Source organism: Sus scrofa, chromosome 6 (assembly GCF_000003025.6).
Source record: "Sus scrofa isolate TJ Tabasco breed Duroc chromosome 6, Sscrofa11.1, whole genome shotgun sequence".
Classification (NCBI taxonomy): domain Eukaryota; kingdom Metazoa; phylum Chordata; class Mammalia; order Artiodactyla; family Suidae; genus Sus; species Sus scrofa.
In genome coordinates this window covers 13,626,872-13,643,934 of record NC_010448.4, presented here as the reverse complement: position 1 = coordinate 13,643,934, position 17,063 = coordinate 13,626,872, and the positions used below count along the sequence as shown (strand labels likewise).

Below are 17,063 nucleotides of genomic sequence, written 5' to 3'. Positions count from 1 at the left end.
TAGAGATGAGGAAACAGAGCTCGGGGGAGGGAGCAGTCCTAAGGCCTCAGGTCCAACCCCTGATAATGTGTTGAGGGAGGTTCTGGAAACTAGTGGCCACAGGGAGTGAGTCACAGATGTTCAATTCAGGAGTTCCCGTCATGGCGCAGTGGTTAACGAATCTGACTAGGAACCATGACGTTGCGGGTTTGATCCCTGGCCTTGCTCAGTGGGTTAAGGATCTGGCATTGACGTGAGCTGTGGTGTAGGTCGCAGTTGCAGCTCGGATCTCACGTTGCTGTGCCTGTGGTGTAGACCGGCAGCTGCAGCTCTGATTAGACCCCTAGTCTGGGAACCTCCATGTGCCACGGGAGCGGCCCTAAAAAAGGCAAAAAGACAAAAAAGAAAAAAAAATGTTCAATTCAAGGAGGAGGCAGAAGAAAAATAGGACTTAGGGTAGGCCACAGAGAAAGGGAGATAAACAAAAGCAGAAATAGGAATGAGGAGTTCCAATGCGTTACTGTGCATTGGAAACAAATACGACTAGAAACCATGAGGCCGAGGGTTCGATCCCTGGCCTCTCTCAGTGACGCTCCAGCATTGCCATGAGCTGTGGTGTAGGCTGCAGACTTGACTTGGATCTTACATTGCTGTGGCTATGGCGTAGGCTGGCAGCTGTAGCTCCAATTCAACCCCTAGTCTGGGAACCTTCAAAGGCGGAGGGTGTGGCCCTAAAAAGCAAAAACAAAGAACTAGGAATGATTTTTTTTTCCTGGTTAATTCCATTAGCCCAGGGTCTATATTTCTGAAAACATTCCATCCACCACCTCTGTCCTACCAGTGGAACGAGGATTCTACACCTGGGGCACATGAATAACACGGGACCCACCACTGGCCACATCTGAGCAGTCAGTCTCCTTCAGGGAGGTGGGCTGAGTCAGACTCTGGCTGGCTCCCTCAGCTCCCATTTCCCATTCAGCACAAGTCCAATCTGCAAAGGAGGCTCTGTTTCTACTCCCCTTTAACCTGGGCTTGGCTGGGTGACTTGCTCTGACCAGTGGGATGGGCCTATGCTTTGGGCTTGTCCTATTTTGCTTCTGGGGGTTGGGAGGGGGGGTGTCGGGACTTCACTTTATGCAAACAATTCCTCACTAGCTTCCTACAGGAGGCCCCACCCTAAACTAGACCATCTGGCCCCAGTTAAGTCAGCCCAGAATCCCAGCCACCCCACAGAACCATGAGAAATAATCCATGTTTGTTTATTTTAAATCACTAAGCATGGGAGTAGTTTGTTATACAATAAAAGCTAATTAATATAGCCTGGATATGCATCATCTCTGTAAATGCTCTGTAAAAAGCCGGATGAATTCTAACCCAAAGTATCTTCTGGGAGTGGTTCTGGTGGCTTCTCTCCTCTGCATGAAGTTCAGGAGGCTTTGGGGGGCAAAGGTGTGCTTTCATTGTCCTAGAATGCAGCTCAGAATCTTACACAGGAAAATGAACTTGCTGAAATTCAATACTAGTCAAGACTTTTTTTTCCCCCTCTGCCATATTTATTTTTTGAAACTTTATCACAGCATTGCTAAACAAACCCAAAGTGGAAAGGTATAATGGACCCTCACATAATCATTATTCAGCTTCAAAAATTATCAGTACTCTGTCATTTCTGTTTCATCCATTCTCTAATTTTTTTCCCTAGAGCATTTTCAAGCAAATCCCAGTCATGTCATTTTACCAGTAAGAATATTTTAAAAAAATACAATCAGGAGGAGTTCCCATTGTGGTGCAGCAGAAACGAATCTGACTAGTAAGGTTCAACTACAAGGTTGCGGGTTTGATCCCTGGCCTTGCTCAGTGGGTTAAGGTTCCGGGATTGCCATGAGCTGAGATGTAAGTCACAGACACGCTCAGATCCTGCATTGCTGTGCCTGTGGTGTAGGCCAGCAGCCGCAGCTCCAATTCAACCCCTAGGCTAGGAACTTCCATATGCCATGGGTACGGCCCTATAAAGAAAAAAAAAAATGTCCATACACACACACACACACACACACACACACACACACAATATCAGGAGTTCCTGTCGTGGCTCAGCAGAAATGAACTGACTCGAATCCATGAGGAGGCAGGTTCAATCCCTGGCCTCGCTCAGTGGGTTAAGGATCCGATGTGTTGCTGTGAACTGCAGTGTAGGTCACAGACGCAGCTTGGATCTGGCATTGCTGTGGCTGTGGCATAGCCCAGCAGCTGTAGCTCCAGTTCAAGCCTTAGCTTGAAAACTTTCAAATGCTGCGGGTGTGGCCCTAAAAAAAAAAATACAATCATATTACTATTTTTTTTTTTTTGTCTTTTTGCCATTTCTTGGGCCACTTCTGCGGCATATGGAGATTCCTAGGCTAGGGGTCCAATGGGAGCTGTAGCCACCGGCCTACACCAGAGCCACAGCAACATGGGATCCGAGCCACGTCTGCAACCTACACCACAGCTCACGGCAACGCTGGATCATTAACCCACTGAGCAAGGGCAGGGACCGAACCCGCAACCTCATGGTTCCTAGTCGGATTCGTTAACCACTGCGTTACGACGGGAACTCCTCATATTACTATTAATGCACATCCCCAAATCAATAAACCCTATATCATCTAACACAGAATCCATGTTCAAATAAACACACACACATAAACCTATACAATTAATTTACTACATAGGTGCAAAGAACATACAATGGAAAAAGGACAGTCTGTTCAAAAAAAAAAAAAAAGTGGAAACCCAAAAGAAAACAAAAAGACAACTTACAGAATGGGAGAAAACAGTTTCAAATGATGCAACTGACAAGGGCTTAATCTCTAGAATATATAAACAACTTATACAACCCAACAGCAAAAAAACCAATCAATCAATGGAAAAATGGGCAAAAGACCTGAATAGACATTTCTCCAAAGAAGATATACAGATGGCCAACAAACACATGAAAAAATGCTCAACATCGCTGATTATAAGAGAAATGCAAATTAAAACTACCATGAGACACCACCTCACACCAGTCAGAATGGCCATCATTAATAAATCCACAAATAACAAGTGCTGGAGGGGCTGTGGAGAAAAGGGAACCCTCCTGCACTGCTGGTGGGAATGTCAACTGGTACAGCCACTATGGAGAACAGTTTGGAGATACCTTAGAAATCTATACATAGAACTTCCATATGACCCTGCAATCCCACTCTCGGGCATCTATCCGGACAAAACTCTACTTAAAAGGGACACGTGCACCCGCATGTTCACTGCAGCACTATTCACAAAAGCCAGGACATGGAAACAATCCAAATGTCCATCGACAGATGATTGGATTCGGAAGATGTGGTATATATACACAATGGAATACTACTCAGCCATAAAAAAGAATAATGACATCATGCCATTTGCAGCAACATGGATGGAACTAGAGAATCGCATACTGAGTGAAATGAGCCAGAAAGACAAAGACAAATACCATATGATATCACTTATAACTGGAATCTAATATCCAGCGCAAATGAACATCTCCTCAGAAAAGAAAATCATGGACTTTTGAGAAGAGACTTGTGGCTGCCTGATGGGAGGGGGAGGGAGTGGGAGGGATCGGGAGCTTGGGCTTATCAGACACAACTTAGAATAGATTTACAAGGAGATCCTGCTGAATAGCATTGGGAACTTTGTCTAGATACTCAAGTTGCAACAGAAGAAAGGGTGGGGGAAAAAATGTAATTGTAATGTATACATGTAAGGATAACCTGACCCCCTTGCTGTACAGTGGGAAAATAAAAAAAATTATAAAAAAATAAAGCTATTAAAAATGAGAAAAAAAAAGTGGAGAAAATTGGACAGCCACATGCAAAAATAAAATGAAACTATACCAGAGTTCCTGTTGTGGCGCAATGGTTAACAAATCTGACTAGGAACCATGAGGTTGTGGGTTCAATCCCTGGCCTTGCTCAGTGGGTTAAGGATCCAGCATTGCCGTGAGCTGTGGTGTGAGTCGCAGACATGGCTCAGATCCTGCATTGCTGTGGCTGTAGTGTAGGCCAGCGGCAACAGCTCCGATTCGACCCCTAGCCTGGGAACTTCCATATGCCGCAGAAGCGGCTCAAGAAAAAAGGCAAAAAGACAAAAAAAAAAAAAGAAAAAAGAAAGAAAGAAAGAAAGAAACTATACCACTATCCCACACCATTTACAAAAGTAAACTTAAAATGGATTAAAGATTTGAATGTAAGACATGAAAACATAAAACTCATAGAAAAAAAACTTAGGCGGTACATGCTCTAACATCAGTCTTAATATCTTTCTAGATAAGTCTTCTCAGGCAAGGGAAACAAAAACAAAAATAAACAAATGGGACTGTATCAAACTAAAAGGCATCTGCAGGGAGTCCCCGTCATGGCTCAGTGGTAAAAAACTGGATTAGTATCCATGAGGACGCAGTTTGATCCCTGGCCTCAATCAGTGGGTTAAGGATCCAGCGTTGCCATGAGCTGTGGTGTAGGTCACAGACGTGGCTTGGATCTGGCGTTGCTGTGGCTGTGGCATAGGCCAGCAGCTATAGCTCCAATTCCACCCCTAGCCTGGGATCTTCCATATGCCACAAGTGAGGCCTTAAAAATAAAAAAATTAAAAAAAAATTAAAAAATAAAAGGCTTCTGCACAGCAAAGGAAATCATCAAACCAAAAAAAAAAAAAAAAAAGAGAATCTACTAAATGGGAGAAGATATTTGTCTATCATACATCCAGTAAGGGGTTAATATTCATAACAGATAAAGAACTCAACAACCAAAAATAAACAGCCAGACTAAAAAATGAGCAGAGGAGCTAAATAGACGTTTTTCCAAAGAAGTCATACAGACGGCAAATAGGCACATGAAAAGATGTTCAACACCAATTACTAGAGAAATGCAAATCAAAACCAGGGTGAGGAGTTCCCGCTGTGGCACAACGGGATCCGCAGGGTCTTGGGAGTGCTGGGATGCATGTTTGATCTCTAGCCTGGCACAGTCGGCTAAGGATCGGGCATTGCCACAGCTGCAGCTTAGGTCACTCGGATCTGATCCCTGGCTCTGGAGCTCCATAAGCCGCATGGCAAAAAAAAAAAAGAAGAAAAATAGAGTCAGACATCATTTCACATTGTTAGAACTGCTATCATCAAATAGGCAAGAAATAACAAGTATTGGTGAGGATGTGGAGAAAAAGGAACCGTCATAGACTATAGGTGGAATTGTAAACTGGTATAGACACTATGGATAACAATAGTACAGAGGTTTCTCAAAAAATTAAGAATAGAGCTACCATATGATCTAACTACTTCACTTCTGGATATTTAACCAAAGAATACGAAAACACTACTTTGAAAAGACATATGCATCCCTGTGTTCCGCATAGCATTATTTTCAATAGCCAAGGTATGGAAACAATCTAAGTGCCCATCAAAGAATGAATAAATAAAGATGTGGCAAATGCACACAATGGAATACTACTCAGCCACTAAAAAGATGGAATCTTATCATTTGTGACAACATGGATGCTCTTTGAGGGTATCATGCATGTTAAGGGAAGTAACTTAGAGAAATACCAATAACATATGATTTTGCTCTGTGAACTATAAAAAACAAATAAGGAATTCCCGTTGTGGTTCAGCAGAAATGAACCTGACTAGTATCTATGAGGATGTGGGCTCCATCCCTGGCCCCATTCAGTGGGTTAAGGATCTGGCATTGCCATGAGCTGTGGTATAGGTTGTAGATTTGGCTTGGATCTGGTCTTGCCATGGCTGTGGCGCAGGCTGGTAGCTACAGGCTCCAATTGGACCCCCAGCCTGGGAACTTCCATATGCTGTGGGTACGGCTCTAAAAAAAAAGAAAGAAAGAAAGAAATCGACCATGCTGATACCCTAATCTTGGACTTCAGCCTGCAGAACTATGAGAAAGTAAATTTCTGTTGTTTAAATCACCCAGTCTATGGTATTTTATTATAGCAGCCTGAGCAGACTAAAATGCAGGATTCAGGACTTCATTTCTCTTAAAATTTTTTTCTTTTTTAATGAATTTAAACTGTAAAACCAAAATTCACAAGCTGCCTCCCTTTTACTCTTTGCCTCCCTTCCCTACCTGCAGTCTTCAGCCTGGATCCCTTTCCTTCACTCCATTCACACAGATACAGGGTATCCAACTGAGAAAACATAACTGCTCTAAGTGCATGGAGACATGATGAAGGGAGGAGATAAACTGCATCCACATTCAAGTTAAACTGAGCAAGTCTGCATTTCCTGGATTCTGGATGATTTTATTAGTCAAACTGAAAAAAGAAAATCCCTGGACCAGATGTTTCCAAGCTCCCCAGACTGATGAAAGATGCCTTGAAGACATCACTTGCATCAAAATCATCCAAATTCATGTCTCCTCATCCAGGTCCTATCCACTAACATGGTGAGTCTTTTTTCCTGGGATCAGAGAGGATGGTAAAAGCTTCTCTGACTTCCTTGAACTTTTCTCCTCCCCTTGAACTTCAGCACTACTCCACTGTGTTGTTCTGGATGGTGCATCAAGGCCAAATTCCAATAAGCTTTCTTGACCTCGTCCCCAGATACACTCATGTCCATTCCCGGAACCTTGTAGTAATCTTTCCTCTTACTCTTCAGTTCCAGCTGTGTATATTCTAAGAGCTGTTTGTGTTCTTTTGTTGCTTCTGTCTGGTGCACTTTTTCACAGTCCTGCACAGCTTCTTCATACTGTCCCTGCAGTCCTGAGCTCTCCTCAAGCAGTCTTTGTGTAATAAGGGTCGTTGAGTTTCATTGCATTTGCGCAGTCTTCTGAAATGAACTATACCTGGATTGCGGTAGGGTTTAGTATTTGTTTTTGTTTTGCTTGAATTGCCTATGGTTTTTAAAAGTGAATTATAGTTGACTTACAAAGTTGTATTGATTAAATGTGTTAGTTTCTGGTGTACAGCAAAGTGATTCAGATATATATATATATGAAATAAATAATTTTCTTACTCTTTTCCATTACGGTTTATTGCAGGATATGTAATGTAATTCCCTGTGCTATAGGACCTTGTTTTTTTTTATCTATTTTATATATGGCAATTTGTGTCTGCTAATCCTAAACTCCTAATTTATACCCTCTTTCTCCTTTGGTAACCACAGTTTTTTTTCCCATGTCTGTGAGTCTGCTTCTGTGTTTTTGTTTGTTTGTTTGCTTTTCGCCTTTTCTAGTGCCACACTGGGGCATATGGAGGTTCCCAGGCTAGGGGTCTAATGGGAGCTGTAGCCGCCAGCCAACGCCAGAGCCACAGCAACACGGGATCTGAGCCGCATCTTCAACCTACACCACAGCTAACAGCAACGCCGGATCCTTAACCCACTGAGCAATGCCAGGGATCGAACCCACAACAATCTCATGGTTCTTAGTCATATTCATAACCACTGAGCCATGATGGGAACTCCTGCTTCTGTTTTTATTGTTGTTTTTTGTGTTTTGTGAGGTTTTTTTTTTTTTGTTTTTTTTTTTTTTTGCTTTTTAGGGCCACATTCGCAGCATATGGAGGTTCCCAGGCTAGGGGTTGAATTGGAGCTGTAGCCGCTGGCCTACACCACAGCCACAGCAACACGAGATCTGAGCTGAGTCTGTGACCTACACCACAGCTCATGGCAACGCCAGATCTTTAACTCACTGAGTGAGGCCAGGGATCAAACCCACAACCTCATGGTTCCTAGTCAGATTTGTTTCCACTGAGCCACAACGGGAACTCCCCTCTGCTTCTGTTTTTTATTTTATTTTGATTTTTTTGTCTTTTTGCCTTTTCTAGGGCCACTCTTGTGGCATGTGGAGGTTCCCAGGCTAGGGGTCTAATCAGAGCTGTAGCCGCCGGCGTACACCAGAGCCACAACAACGAGGGATCCGAGCCGCGTCTGCGACCCACATCACAGCTCACGGCAACGCCGGATCCTTAACCCACTGAGCAAGGGCAGGGACCGAACCCGCAACCTCATGGTTCCTAGACGGATTCATTAACCACTGCGCCACGACGGGAACTCCTGCTTTGGTTTTTTAAAAAAAAATTTGTATCATATTTTAGATTACACATATAAGTGATATCATATGATATCTGTCTTTCTCTTTCTGACTTACTTCCCTTAACATTATAATTTCTGGGTCCATCCATATTGCTGCAAATTTTTATGGCTGAGTAGTATTCCTGTGTATGTCCTGGCTATGGTAAATAGAGAACATCAGGGTGCATATATCTTTTCAAATTAAGAGTTTTCTCTGGATATATGCCCAGGAATGGGACTGCTGGATCTTATGGCAACTCTATTTTTAGTTTTTTAAGAACCTACCATACTTTTCTCCATAGTAGCTGCACAAAATTACATTCCCACGAACAGTGTAGGAGCGTTCCCTTTTCTCCATACCTTCTCCAGCATTTGTTATTTGTAGATTTTATAATGATGGTTGTTTATAATGATAGTCATTCCAACTGGTGTGAGGCGATTCTTCATTGTCATTTTGATTTACATTTCTCTAATAATTAGCAATGTTGAGCATCTTTTCATGCGCCCATAGGCCATTTGTATGTCTTTGGAGAAATGTCTGTTTAGATTTCCTGCCCACTTACTGACTGGGTTGTTTGTGTTTTTTTGTTATGAGCTGTTTGTATATTTTGGAAATTAAGTCCTTGTTGGTTGCATCATTTGCAAATATTTTCTCCCATTCCATAGCTTGCCTTTTTGTTTATGGTTTCCTATGCTGTGCAAAAGCTTTAACGTTTGACTAGACCCCATTTGTTTATTTTGCTTTTATTTATATTGCCTTGGGAGATTAGCATTTTTATACACTGGGTCTATCCCCAGGTCTTCTCTCTATAGTTCGGATGCTAGCTTGTAATTTCCTGTTTTAAATTCTTTATTCCCATTTTCTTTAAATGCTTTGGCATTTCTGCAAGCAATTCAGGTCTCTTTATGATCAGGAGCCATACTGAGAGGCTGTACAAAAAATTGAACCACCTCCTCAACACAGTCCTCATAATTAAGGCAGACTTTGTATATACAGAACATCAACACTGGTGGAATCCATTTGTAAAATGTTACTGGCTGCAGACTGCACTTCTAGATAACAATCCAGCATTACTAAATATTCTGCTTTGATGATTTTGAAGCAACAGTAGGCAGAGGCAAATTCTAGGGCACAGTCCATGCAGGAAACAAGCTCCCAAAGATACTGTTTCCCCAAATCCGTTTCTGCCATTTGCTCATATTCTGTGACTGCATTAGCATTCCTGAACTCCTGTTGTGCCTGAGTATTTCTGTGGTCAAGTTCTAGGGCTCTCTAGAAACTACAACATGCACCATGGCATTCCCTAGAGATAGGCGGCATCTGCCCTCTCATAGATGTCCCCAGTTGAAATTATCATACAACCTCATTCACTGCTGTGCATCTCCAAGAGCTTCATGGAACCTTGTGAGCATCATTAAAATGGAGACCCATCTCCTCCAATAGCTCCCATTTTTTTAAGGACACGTATCTATATTTAGTAGTTACAAGTGTCTTAACATAGTATGCACTTCCTTGTTCCCTAAAAGACTCAGCTTCCCTCTTTGCTTCTTTGTGGTTGAGCAGCTTCGGCTCAGTTGCTGCCATTACCACATCATGCTGTGCGGTGGCTACTATCTTATCACTGGAACCAGTATTTTATTCCTTTCTATTATCAAATAACATTCCATTGTATGGCTGTACCACATTTTATCAGTTTATCAGTTGATGAACATGTGGGTTGTTTTCATTTTTTGCCTGTTACAAGTAATATTGCTGTGAATATTCATATACAGTTTTCGTGTTAATGTATGTTTTTGGTTCTCTCAAGTATATTCCCAGGAATGTGGTTGCTGGGTCATATGGCTGCTCTATGTTTAACTTTTTGAGGAACTGCCAGTCTGCTTTCCAAAGCAGCTACACCATCTTATATTCCCATCAGCAATGTATGAGGGTTTTGATTTATCTACATCCTCACCAACACTTTTATCATCTAACGTTTTCGTTATAACCATCCTAATAGGTATGACGTGGTTATCTCCTTGTGGTTCTGATCTGCATTTTCCTGATGACTAAGGATGTTGAGCATCTTTTCATCTGCTTGCAGACCACTTGTATATCTTCTTCGGAGAAACAGCTATTAAAATCCTTTGGTTATTTTAAATTGGTTTATCTTTTTATTTTTGAATTATTAACAATCTTTATATATTCAGGGTATTAGACTCTGGTCAGATATTTGATTTGTAAATATTTTCTCCCATTTTGTGGGTTGTCTTTTCATTTTCCTGATAGTTGTCCCCTAATGCACAAAACTTTTTAAGTTTCATAAAGTCCAATTTATCTTTTGGTTGCTTATGCTTTTGGTATCATATCTAAGAAACTATTGTCTAATCCATGGGCACAAAAATATACATGTGTTATATTCTAAGGCTTTTATAGTTTTAGCTTTTGTATTTAAATGTTTGATTCATCTGGAATTAATTTTTATATATGTTGTGAGGCAAGAAGCCAACTTCATCTTTTTCATGTGACTATCCAGGTGTCTCAGCACTAGTTTTGTTTTTTTTTTTCTGTTTTTTTTTTGCTTTTTTGGCCCGCAACTACAGCATATGGCAGTTTCTAGGCTAGGGGGCAAATTGGAGCTGCAGCTGCCAGCCACAGCCACAGCCACAGCAATGCAGGATCCAAGCCGCATCTGTGACCTACCCTACAGCTGACGGCAATGCCAGCTCCTCGTCCCACTGAGTGAGGTCAGGGATCTGCATCCTCATGGATACTAGTCGGATTCGTTTCCACTGCGCCACAATGGGAACTCCCCAGCACTAGTTTTTTAAAAATATTACACTTTCCCCTACTGAATGGCTTTGGCACTATCACTAAAAATCAGTTGACCATAAATGCATAGATAGATATGACTTTATTTCTGGACTCTTAATTCCATTCATTGATCTGTATGTCTATCACTATGCCAATACCACACTGTCTCGATTTCTGTAGTTGTGTGGTAAGTTTTGAACCCTTCAGACATTTTAACCTATAACAGTTTATTTTTCCTTTTTTCGTTTTTGTTGAAGAAACTGCGTCACTTACCCTGTAGATTTTCCACATCCTGGATTTGGATGATTGAATCCTTGGAATGTCATTTAACATAGTTATCTCTGTATTTGTAATGTTGAGATCAAGAAGCTTCATTGGGCTCAGGTGTAATTTTCACAAGAGCTGTTGTGTTACATCAGGTTACAGAATGTCTGCTTGTCCCACTATAATGAGCTAATGCCATGTTCTTTCTCCATGATCCATCCATTATAAAGTCTTCCATCAATTTTTACCTTTTGTCAGATACTGATGATTACAGCCTTGACGCAGTTATTTCCTTGGGTGGTGACTTTCTATCTTCTCTTATTATTGTAATTCTTCTATAAAGTAGAACTTTCCTTCCTCATCTATTTTCTTATCTTAAAATTTGGTCTGGGTAGAAAAAGCAGGATGAAAGCTTGATTCTTTTCCTTTATTAATGAGTTGTTCCCCCACATCTTCCAAAGGTAATTAATGACGATTTTTGGTATGACTTTGAATTCATTAATTTTAAAATTTTTATATTTCATTCCATTGAAATTACTTTAAACTCAGGGTTCATTGAGGTATAATTGATATGCACTAAAGTTCACCCTCTTTAGGTGGCAATTTGAAGAGTTTCAACTGCCACATTATTCAGGATATAGAACGTATTTACCACCCCCAGAAAGGTCCCTTATATCCTTTAGCAGTCAATCCCCTTTCCTGCCCCACATCTCTGGCAATCACTTCCTTAATTTCTGTTCCTAGAGGGTTTTTTCAGATTACATAAATGGAATCATATAGAATGTGTCTTCTTTCACTTGGAAAATGTGTTGGGGATTCTTCCACGTTGCTAAGTGTATCTGCAGTCTGTTCCTTTTATTACCAAGTTTTCCATTGTACTGGGTTTTTGCAACTATGAATAAAGCTGTCACACAAACTTGCATACAGGTCTTTCTTTGGACATACGTTTTTATTTCTCTTAAATAAACGCTCTTAGGTAAACCTAGGACTGAGCGGCTGGGTGACAGCTGGAGATTTAACAATAAGATATTGCCAACCTATTTTCCAAAGTGGCTGTTTATTATTCCTTTAACATTCAAGTTATTTCATCATTTGGCTGATGCAAGATCCTTCCAGTAGGTCTTGTCCTACTGACATGACTTCAGTAACTTTCAATAGTGTCCTTGCTTTCAGCCAAGAATGGGGGTTTGCAGGCTCATCTTGTACATTTTCTGTCTCAGACTAAATTGCAATCAGCTAATTTTCCAAAGAATTGGTACTTAGAAACCACAGCCTGAATACTACAGGTGCTCGTTACTACTGGGTTTTCAACGTTTATGGGGTTTTTCAGGTGGACAGACCTAGAAAATTCATTTTTTATTTTTTATAATGATTTTTATTTTTTCCATTATAGCTGATTTAAAGAGTTCTGTCCGTTTTCTACTGAACAGCAAGGTGACCCAGGCACACATACATGTATACATTCTTTTTTCTCACATTATCATGCTCCATCATACGTGACCAGACATAGTTTCCACTGCTATACAGCAGGATCTCATTGTTTATCCATTCCAAAAGCAATAGTTTGCATCTGTTAACCTCAAATTCACAGGCCCTCCCACTCCCTTCCCCTTCCTCTTGGCAACCACAAGTCTGGTCTCCAAGTCCATGATTTTCTTTTCTGTGGAAAGTTCATTTGTGCCATGTATTAGATTCCAGATATAAGTGATAGCATGTGGTATGTCTTTTTCTTTCTGACTCAGGATGAGAGTCTCTAGTTCCATCCATGTTTCTGAGAATGGCATTATTTTGTTCTTTCTATGGCTAAGTAGTATTCCATTGTGTATATATACCACATCTTCTTAATCCAATAATCTGTCAATGGACATTTAGGTTGTTTCCATGTCTTAGCTATTGTGAATAGTGCTGCAATGAACATGTGGGTGCATATGTCTTTTTTCAAGGAAAGTTTTGTCCGGATATATGACTAGGAGTGGGATTGCTGGGTCATATGGTGGTTCTATATATAGTTTTCTGAGGTACCTCCATACTGTTTTTCCATAGTGGTTGTACCAGCTTACATTTCCACCAACAGTACAGGAGGGTTCCCTTTTCTCCACAACCTCTCCAGCATTTGTTATTTGTGGACTTATTAATGATGGCCACTCTGACTGTTGTGAGGTGGTACCTCATGGTAGTTTCGATTTGCATTTCTCCAATAATCAGTGATGTTGAGCATTGTTTTATGTGCTTGTTGGCCATCTGTATATCTTCTTTGGAGAAATGTCTATTCAGGTCTTTTGCCCATTTTTTTCAATTGGGTTGTTGGCTTTTTTGCTGTTGAGTTGTATAAGTTGTTTGTATATTTTACAGATTAAGCCCTTATCAGTTGCATTGTTTGAAACTATTTTCTCCCATTCTGTAAGTTGTCTTTTTTGGTTTTTTTTTTTTATAGTTTTGTCAGTTTGATTAGGTCACATTGGTTTATTTTTGCTTTTATTTCTGTTGCTTTGGGACACATTTTTTAGAAATAGAAAAAATAAGTCATTAGCTTGTAGATAAATCATTAGAATTATAAGGTTTCTAAACTTGTTTAGGTTATGCGCATCTCTTTGTGCTAAAAATCTTGTTTCTTAATGACACTTAAGATAACTATTTTCTTTAGCCTTGCATATATATAGTAGTTTCAAACACTAACACTGATATTTTAACTTAACAGTAAGTCTGTGTACACATACACACAAAAAAAGACAAGTTTGTGTAGTTCAAGATTTCTTTGTGGTTCTTTCTATCATAGGTTATATTTCCAATGGGAATATACAGTCAAAAGATCATGTATTTCCGTTTGTTTCTTATTTTTAGAGATTTAAAATTTTTTTGAGTTTTAATTATATAAAGCACATCATTTCAAGGTAAAAAGTATAGGAGTTCCTGTCGTGGTGCAGCGGAAACAAATACAAGTGGGAACCATGAGGCTGAGGGTTCAATCCCTGGCCTCGCTCAGTGGGTTGGGAATCCAGCATTGCATAAGCTGTGGTATAGGTGGAAGACGTGGCTCAAATCTAGCATTGCTGTGGCTCTGGTGTAGGCTGGCAGCAACAGCTCCGATTAGACCCCTAGCCTGGGAACCTCCATGTGCCACAGGTGTGGCCCTAAAAGGACAAAAGACAAAAAATAAATAAATAAGTAAAGAAGTATTGAAGTCATATTGAAAGGTCTACCTTTCTCCATTTCCCCCTCCTAGATAAACATTTTGATTAGTTTTTTGTTTATTTTAGTTTTTCCCAGGCTGGGAATCAAATCTGAGCTGCAGCTACCAGCCTATGCATGCCACACCTTGCAGCAAGGATAATCCTTAACCCACAGAGTAAGGCCAGGGATCAAACTCGAATCCTCACGGACACTATGTCAAGTTCTTTTCTATTTTGTTTGTTTTTTTGTTTGTTTGTTTTGTTTTGTTGTTGGTTTTTTTGCTTTTTTTTTTTTTTTTTTAGGGCCGCACCCATGGTCTTTTCCCATGAGGCAAGCAGAGTCAGTAGCAGATCAGCAGCTTTGCCAAGATGTCTGATATGAATGACATATTGTGATTTCCTCCCACATCTGGCCTCTCTGTGAAATCAGAAAGGCTCCAGGCCTATGTGATTTGTTTTCAAATGCCTGCTTCTCAGAAAAGGATTGGCTGGCATCCAGATGTGCACTGCCTTCTCTGATCCAAAGTGACCTGAATGATTTTATCAACTAAGACTCACTCCTGAGTCCACAGGCCAAATGCTTGCAGCAGGCAGTATACTTCTAACAGGTGCTGCATGTACAGTATACTTCTAACAGGTGTCAGTACATCTGGGAGGCTTAGCACCTACACCAGATCCCTTGGGCATCTCCCAAGCTAGAGTATTGTCTTAGGTGAAGCAAAACATGAAAGCCTGCCCAGTGCTACAGCTGACTCAAGCACTGAAACAGAAAGATGCATTACTCAGCATTTCTTTGCAATCAAGTGTCTGGCACTGCACTATTTGGGCCATATCTATCTCCATATATTGAGATATATTTCTCTATATCCACTCACCTTTTTACTTAAAATTATTCCTAAATTAAACTTTATAACACTTACATTGAGAGAAAAACAGTTCTCATTGCCAATATGAGGAGGTAACAATCAAAGAAAGGAAGTAATGTAATTAAATTCGAGTAAGAAAGCATTGCCGGCTGAAGGCTGTGAGCTAGGAATCTGCTCTCTCTTATTGAGAAAAGGGAGATGAACTACGGTTAGAGTGGTCTTTGAAATATATTAGCACCAGACTGAGTCTTTCTCCCAGAGCAGCAGTTTTCAACTGGGAGGTGGATTTTGTCCCCCAGGTGCCATTTGGCACTGTCTAGAGATATTTTTAGTTGTCATAACTGGAGGGTAAAGGTCCTTCCGGCATCTAGTGGGTGGAGGCCAGGAATGCTATAAACATTCCACAATGCACAGAGCAGCTCCCCTACATCAAAGAATTTTTTTGGCCCCCAAATGTCAATAGTGCTGAGTCTGAGAAGCCCTGTCCTAGAGAAGTAAGAAGGGTTGAAAAAGAACTGAAAAGTAATTTCCTCCCTCTGGCATTCAGTGTTACTTAATGCAGGACCCAAGTACCATATAACATCCTCCAACATTAACCAGTGGCATACGACGCACACCTTAAAAAATTTGTCTAAATTATGAGATGTCTTGGAACCAAGACACTGGTGCTAAAAGAGTGTTGTTATCCGAAGGCTCATCTCACAGAGGCCCACAGACCCAGAAGCAGCACTAGTTACGTTGTGTGGGATGCTGTTCTTACAGTCAACACTTATTAAGCACCTACTATGTGCAGGCACTATGCTTCGAACTGGTAAGATGTGATGCCAATAACAGGTATACAAGGCAGTAGGGAGGCAAGAAGATAAATAAGCAGAAAACAGTTTCATGGGACAGTTTGCCCAGCTAACGGGAAGATGAAAAACCACCAAGCATGGTGGGGGCCAGGGAATGCAGTGATTCCAGTGCTTAATCCTCCTAAGGAGTACCCTCTAGCTGGAAGCAGAGCTAATTCAAAAGCAATGCATGGCTTCTAGCAGAGTGCATGGATCCAAACACTTTTAACACTTATTTGTAGTACGGATTAAGAGCCATAAATATGCCCTAAAATGATTCTAAAGTTAAAAAAAAAAAAGCAGTACATTTTGGAAATCCATTGCAATGTTGTTTACACTTGATAAAACAAAACTAAAAACAACCTGAAAGCCAAACCACAGGAAAGTAGTTAGCATAATCTGAGAACGAATTGTTGTTTATTGAGTGCTGTCCATGTGCCAATGGGTTTATATCCAGTGTGGCAAAATGATGGTACCTTTTTCACCTTAGAGCAACTGTGAGATTAATCCACCCATTCTCTTAGAATAGCCAGACTCAGAGAAGACAGGGGAAAGGAATCTTTTCAACCAATACTACAGAAACCACTGAACATACTTACTAAAATTTTTTTTAGTATAACCCTCACTTCACACCATGCATAAAAACAACTTGAAATGGGGGAGTTTCTGCTGTGGTCACAGAAGGTTAAGGATCCAGTATTGCCACAGCTGTGTGGTAGGTTGCAGCTGTGGCTTGGATTTGATCACTGGCCCGGGGATTTCCATATGCCATGGGTGTGGCCAAAAAAAAAAAAAAAGAAAACCTTGAAATGGATCACAGACCTAATAGTAAAACCTAAAACTTTAAAAACCTAAAAGAAAATATTTGTGGCTTGGGGTTGGGCAAAAATTTCTTATATGTGACACCAAAAGCACAAACTATTAAAAAAAGGGGGGGGGTATTGGAGGGGAGGAACAATAGCAATAAGCTAGAATAACATTACGTTCCTGTCAGTGTTTATTTTTATGGTTATCACCTATTTATGGAAAGTGATGTGACTCTCCCATTTGTGACAGTGACATAATGTTTCCTTTTTAAAT

The 17,063-nt window shown here is 40.6% G+C and overlaps 1 protein-coding gene and 1 pseudogene across 7 annotated transcripts in view; both read right to left on the bottom strand.

Annotated features, from left to right (window-relative positions):
* IL34 (interleukin 34) overlaps nt 1-17,063 on the bottom strand; it is a 91,117-nt gene that overhangs the window by 35,930 nt on the left and 38,124 nt on the right. The window lies entirely within an intron of this gene.
* LOC102163913 lies at nt 5,939-9,675 on the bottom strand (annotated as a pseudogene).